The sequence below is a fragment of the Triticum dicoccoides genome, chromosome 3B, assembly GCF_002162155.2.
Source record: "Triticum dicoccoides isolate Atlit2015 ecotype Zavitan chromosome 3B, WEW_v2.0, whole genome shotgun sequence".
In the NCBI taxonomy this organism is placed as follows: domain Eukaryota; kingdom Viridiplantae; phylum Streptophyta; class Magnoliopsida; order Poales; family Poaceae; genus Triticum; species Triticum dicoccoides.
The window spans coordinates 407267804-407274624 of record NC_041385.1 but is presented as its reverse complement, the minus strand read 5'-3'; positions in this window follow the sequence as shown (position 1 = coordinate 407274624).

Here is a 6821-nt window from a genome sequence, read left to right as displayed (position 1 = left end):
TCGCAGCGCCGCGAGCCGCTGCGCCTCGGCCGATTTCACGACCTTCCCCTTGTCAGCTTTCGGAGCCATGGCGAAGGTGGTGGGGGAGATCGGCGGCGTTGGTGATGCTGGTGGCGATGGGGGGCGGAGCGCTGCTCTCTTTCAGCTTTGGGAAGAAGGGGGGAGCGGCGGAGATTTCTGAGATTGGAGTAGCAACCGGCGAGAGGGGCGAACTGCCCCTGTTTCCCCTGCTTATAAAGAGGGAGGGGGCAGGCGTTCCGTCTTTCCGAATAAAGAAACCACCCACGATCTCTCCCACGACGCCGCATTTGACGCGTGCCGTTCGGGGGCGGCGCGGTGGATACGGAGTAAGATACAGTGTAACCCAGGCCGCGCGTGCCCGTGCCCTGTTTTGGGCCTGGCCCAACAGTGCTCGGCGCCGTGTGTGGCCCAGGCCCGGGGGCTCCTGTCGGTGTACTAGAGTAGGGGTACCCTAGTATCCCGAACTTGTGCACGGGCAGTTGCAGCCCCCCGCGGCAAGGCTTGCCGGGTGACCGCCAAGGTCCTCCGTGGTTCCTTTGGAGCCATTCAAGAACAAAGTATTCAAGCCAAGGAGACAAGGACCCAGCAAGAGGAGCTTGCCGGGAAGACCAACCAAGGCATCTCAAGGAACTTGCCGCGACGCGCCACGCGTCCCGGCAAGGCCCGGTGAGCGACAAGCTCCCGGACGCGACAAGACAACGCCCGCGGCAAGGCGCTTGCCGCGGCAGGCTACCACTCTGTACCCGCGCTCCAGCACATCCACCAACGTGTCGCCCTGGGCCTTTCCAAGCGCGCGTGGCAAGAGGCTATGCAGCCAGCGGTGCGCGGTGGCAAGCGACGCTGACAAGATTGCCATCATGGCGAGCGGTGGCGTCCCTGACGGTCCCTTTTTTGCACTATTTGGGCGACACAGACGGGCATTTAATGCCTTTGTCCCCTACCGTCAGGGTTAGGTATGATACACTGTGCAGGTAGTTGTACCAACCGCAATTCCTTTTCCATTTTTACCCTTGTCTACGTTGCCACCTGTCGATGACCCCTTCAGCATATAAAAGGAGGCCCATGCGCAACGGAGAAGGGGTTCGAAGCCAGAAAAACACTCACGCTCGGGCTCGTTAGCAGCTAGAGTGTACTGTAGCACTCAGTGCTCCCGAGCACGAACACAATATACTCAGACATGCAGCAGTAGGGGTGTTATCTCTCCGGAGAGCTCCGAAGCTGGGTAAACTGCTCGTGTGCTTCGCCTCGATCCGCTCTTCGTGCGATCTCCGCCCCCCGCCGAACCAAAAGGGGCTCGGTCCGCCGGTCCCATAGGTGTTCGTGGATCAGCTTCCCCGACAGTATCTATAATTTTTTATTGCTCCATGCTACTTTATCTACTGTTTTGGACTATATTGGGCTTTATTTTCCACTTTTATATTATTTTTGGGACTAACCTATTAACCGGAGGCCTAGCCCAGAATTACTGTTTTTTGCCTATTTCTGTGTTTCGAAGAAACGGAATATCAAACGGAGTCCAAACGGAATGAAACCTTCGGGAACGTGATTTTCTCACCGGACGTGATCCAGGAGACTTGGACCCTACTCCAAGATGTAACAGAGGCAGCCATGAGGGTGGGGGGCACCCCCCCTAGGGCACGCCCCCTGCCTCATGGCCCCCCTGTTGCTCCACCGACGTACTCCTTCCTCCTATATATACCTACGTATCCCCAAACGATCAGAACAGAAGATAGATCGGGAGTTCCACCGCCGCAAGCCTCTGTAGCCACCAAAAACCTCGCGAGAGCCCGTTCCGGCGCCCTACCGGAGGGGGAATCCATCATTGGTGGCCATCTTCATCATCCCAGTGCTATCCATGACGAGGAGGGAGTAGTTCACCCTCGGGCTGAGGGTATGTACCAGTAGCTATGTGTTTGATATCTCTCTCTTGTGTTCTCTCTCGTGTTCCCTCTATGGCACGATCTTGATGTATCCTGAGCTTTGCTATTGTAGTTGGATCTTATGATGTTTCTCCCCCTCTACTCTCTTGTGATGAATTGAGTTTCCCCTTTGAAGTTATCTTATCGGATTGAGTCTTTTATGAGAACACTTGATGTATGTCTTGCCGTGTTTATCTGTGGTGACAATGGGATATCATGTGCCACTTGATGTATGTTTTGGTGACCAACTTGTGGGTTCCGCCCATGAACCTATGCATAGGGGTTGGCACACATTCTTGACTCTCCGGTAGAAACTTTGGGGCACTCTTTGATGTACTTTTATGTTGGTTGGATGAATCTGAGATTGTGTGATGCATATCGTATAATGATGCCCACGGATACTTGAGGTGACAATGGAGTATCTAGGTGACATTAGGGTTTTGGTTGATTTGTATCTTAAGGTGTTATTCTAGTACGAACTCTTTAATAGATTGATCCTAAAGAATAACTTGGAGGTGGTTTCGTACCCTACCATAATCTCTACGTTTGTTCTCCGCTATTAGTGGCTTTGGAGTGACTCTTTGTTGCATGTTGAGGGATTGTTATATGATCTACCTATGTTATTATTGTTGAGAGAACTTGCACTAGTGAAAGTATGAACCTTAGGCCTTGTTTCCTATCATTGCAATACCGTTTACGCTCACTTTTACCGTTAGTTACCTTGCTGTTTTTATATTTTCAGATTACAAATACATATATCTACCATCCATATTGCACTTGTATCACCATCTCTTCGCCGAACTAGTGCACCTATACAATTTACCATTGTATTTGGTGTGTTGGGGACACAAGAGACTCGTTGTTATTTGGTTGCAGGGTTGCTTGAGAGAGACCATCTTCATCCTACACCTACTACGGATTGATAAACCTTAGGTCATCCACTTGAGGGAAAATTGCTACTGTCCTACAAACCTGTGCACTTGCAGGCCCAACAACATCTACAGGAAGAAGGTTGTGTAGTAGACATCATGCGGCCTTGTGAATGGCCGTCAGAAGAGTTTATGGTCAATGCAGGCATCAAGGATGAATTTGATGCATATGTGCATAATGCCGACCTTGAGGACTTCATGCAAGATAAGTGTCTTCTGTACTACTATTTGACTGATTCATTCGTGAGAAGGTTTAAATTTACATCTTCGCGTAATTCTCAAACTGTCCTGTTTGATATTTATGATAAATCATATACCATGGACTTAGAAGATTTCACTACTGTTTGCAAACTCTCGAAGTGGGGCAATGTTAATGAACCCCATAAATCTGAATATAAAGACTTTCTTGCTAGTATCACTGTGGGAGAATCTAGAGATATAGCGCAAGCTACCATAGGGAGCATTCATTTTCCTGCTATACATTATTTTGCTCTCTTCATTGGTAGATACATTAACGGTAAGGATGAAGCATGTCACATGTGTGTTCCTGATCTTTGTGTTCTCAAGAGTGCTGTATTAGGTGATAAAGAATACAACTTGGGGGCAATTGTTGCACGTAGGTTGCATAATAATGGTTTAGTTGGAGATTTATTTGGAGGGATTTATGCGACCCGTGTGGCTAATTATCTTGGTATACCTCCACATGAAGATGATAGGGAGTTGCCTCCCGCTTATTTAGATTATAATGCCATGGTCAACCATCACTTCCTTGAGAGGAATGAACAATTCCTCCAGTATCGACTAATCTTTGACAAACATCGCTGAAAGGACCATGATGTCGCCTAGAGGGGGGGGGGGTGAATAGGTGTTTTAAAATCTTTTACGGATTTGGCTATATCCTAATGCGGAAATAAACTAAGTGAATACTTTTCAAGCACAAACCCTAAATATACTAGGCTCACTAAGTGCACCAACAGCTTAGGATAAACAAGATGAGAACAACGAGGATATGAGTAAGCACAAGTAAGTACACAAACTTACTCAATGTATATCACAAGATATGTAAATGAATAATACACACAACCACAAGTAAGCTAATACAAGCTTACACAAATTATGTCACAAGATATGGAAATGAATGTTTCAAGCTAGCAATTCACACTCAACACAAGATAGAACAAGTGTAGCAAGTATGAATTGCGGACTATAAAGGGTTGGCCTAAATGATCTCTACGATATGGTAACCAACCCAATATAATGAGGACAACAAGATATAGTGAATGCACGGTCAAGTGACCAAAGTAAACCACAAGTAAGGAGTTAGGGTTAGGGATAACCAAAGTCACGAAGACGAGGATGTATCCTGATGTTCACTTCCTTGGAGGGAAGCTAGTCACCGTTAGAGAGGTGGATGTTACCACAAAGGCACACCAATGCCACGAAGGCTCACCCTATTCTCCTTGAGATATCACCACGAAGGCGATTCTCAACCACTAGTGGTAGACCTTGAGGCGGCCTCCAAACCTTCACAAACTTTCCGGGGGACAAATCACAAGTTGATTCCTCACCGGAGCACTCCTACCGCCTAGGAGTCTCAAACCTCCAAGAGTAACAAGAACAAAGGAGAAATTCTCAAGACTTGCTCAAATCACGAATTCCTTTGGTCAAGAGAGGGAGAGGGAGTGGATCTATCACTCTATTGGAAAAACTCTCAAGAACTCTCACAAATCTCTCCGGGATCTAAGATTTGGTGGAGGAGAAGTGAGAGGGAGACACTTGTGTTCTTGAGACGATTTGAGATGAAGTGGTCAACCCTCTACTGGATTAGTAGAGGGGTATATATAGAGGGCCTAGAAAACTAGCCGTTTGTGAGTAAGTGACAGCGCCGGGCCGGACATCCGGGCAAGGGCCGGACATCCGGGCAAGTGCCGGACATCCGGCGGGCATAGCCAACATTTGAAAATAGGTTCTGGAATTTGCGGGCCGGATTTCCGGGAGGATCCCGGACATCCGGGGCGACCCAGAAGCCTGGACATCCGGCCAAGTCCCGGATGTCCGGCCATCAAAAAAACAGCAGGAACCCCAAAACTGAAACATGCATAACTTTTACATCCGAACTCCGATTTTGATGATCATGGGCTCGTTTTGAAGCTATGGAAAAACTCCAGGTCCTCACATATAGAACCACCCAAGATAAGACATAATGGAGAGTTCAAAGCATGCAATGGTTATACATATACTTTGGGGAACCTAGTTGGCTTTGGATTTTCTTTTGAAATATGTAGGCATATTGTATTTGTATTGGATAGGAGCGAAATATGCCTATGTTGGAATATGATGTGAGAAGAATAGAAATAGATGATGTTGACTTGAGCAAATCCATCACTAACCCCTTTGATCCCCTCTTAATTGTGCGGGATCCCTATAACTCAAGAATCATAAAAGAACTATACTAGATAGCTTCCGAAAACTCATTCCTGAGCATATATCCTTTTCAATGGTCATCGATCCTCACATCTAAAGCCAAAGGAACTAATACCTTTGAAAAGAGCCTTTCACTTGAGCTTTATATTGATGTTTCTTCATGGCTCAAGTTGAAGGCAAGACATTGGAGAAGTCTTCAAGTAGCTCCCCCATACACAATGTGGGAAGATTTGCTTTGCATTCATCTTTACTTGTCCATCAACATTAATTACTTGATGACATACTTTGATGAGCACCAAGCTTTCTTATAAGCACCAAGATCATGAGAATTACCTAACCCACATAACATAGACAACACATAGTATGGGTTAGTACACAAAGCACAATTGATAAATTCTTACCATACCACAAGATCTCATGTGGCGCATGATATGCGCTTGTGTGTTGTCCATCTTAGAGGTCAATCTTTGATCTTCATCTTGGTCAATATTTATCTTTGCTCCATGATTAATATTGATGTCTTGAAGGCCCTATTGATATCTTCACTATGCTTCATTTCTTCAAGACATAATAACCAATATCACAATTCACCATGACCATATCAAGTTTCTCCTTGAATATCATATTGTACATAATTTGCCCGTTCTCATGCTCCAACATAGTATCTTGAGAGGCACAATGAATTCTTCACTTGAATTACTTGCTTCAAGACATAATAATCCCCGACTCAACAAATGAGCTCATAATGATCCTATCATCAAGCATATGTAGAATTCTTCTCTTTAATCATTCTCTCAAGATCTTGATCTATCATGGTTCAACCCATAAGCCTTGATGCATGCACACCAATATGTATATGGCATTCATTTTGAATCCATTCTATCTCCTTCTTGCATCATCATGTAACAAACATCCTTCAGTTCATCGAATATTCTTCATGCATTGGAAATGGAACTTTCCTTCAAATGTACAACTCAATGCAAATATTAGTCCATTAGGATTGTCATTTAATTACCAAAACCACACATGGGGACTACATGTACTTTCAATCTCCCCCATTTTGGTAATTGATGAAAATCTCAACAAGAGAGTTATATAGTGCTTTTTAAACAAGCATGAAATTTATCCAAGGATAAATTATATACTTGGGATGGTTGTATTATCATCCAGACACTACACAAGCATTTGATGATAGTACACCCATAGAATATAGAGCAAACTCCCCCAAAATATATGCATGTGTGAATGAACTTTGAATGTCATTGCAATACTCATCCATGCAATAAGAATATATAACAAGGGTAGATATGCATGAGTGACAACAAGAACTACAAAAGATATTTATCTTAAACCCTCTAAACTTCTCCCCCATTGGCAACAACTGCCAAAACGGAAGACAAAACATCTAGCCGACCAATATAGTATGAGTTCCTCCTTGATGTGTGCATATCACAAAATGTTACTGAAAACAAATGCACATATTTAAATGATGAACAATTAAATGAGCTCGGAATCTATAGAACGCAAT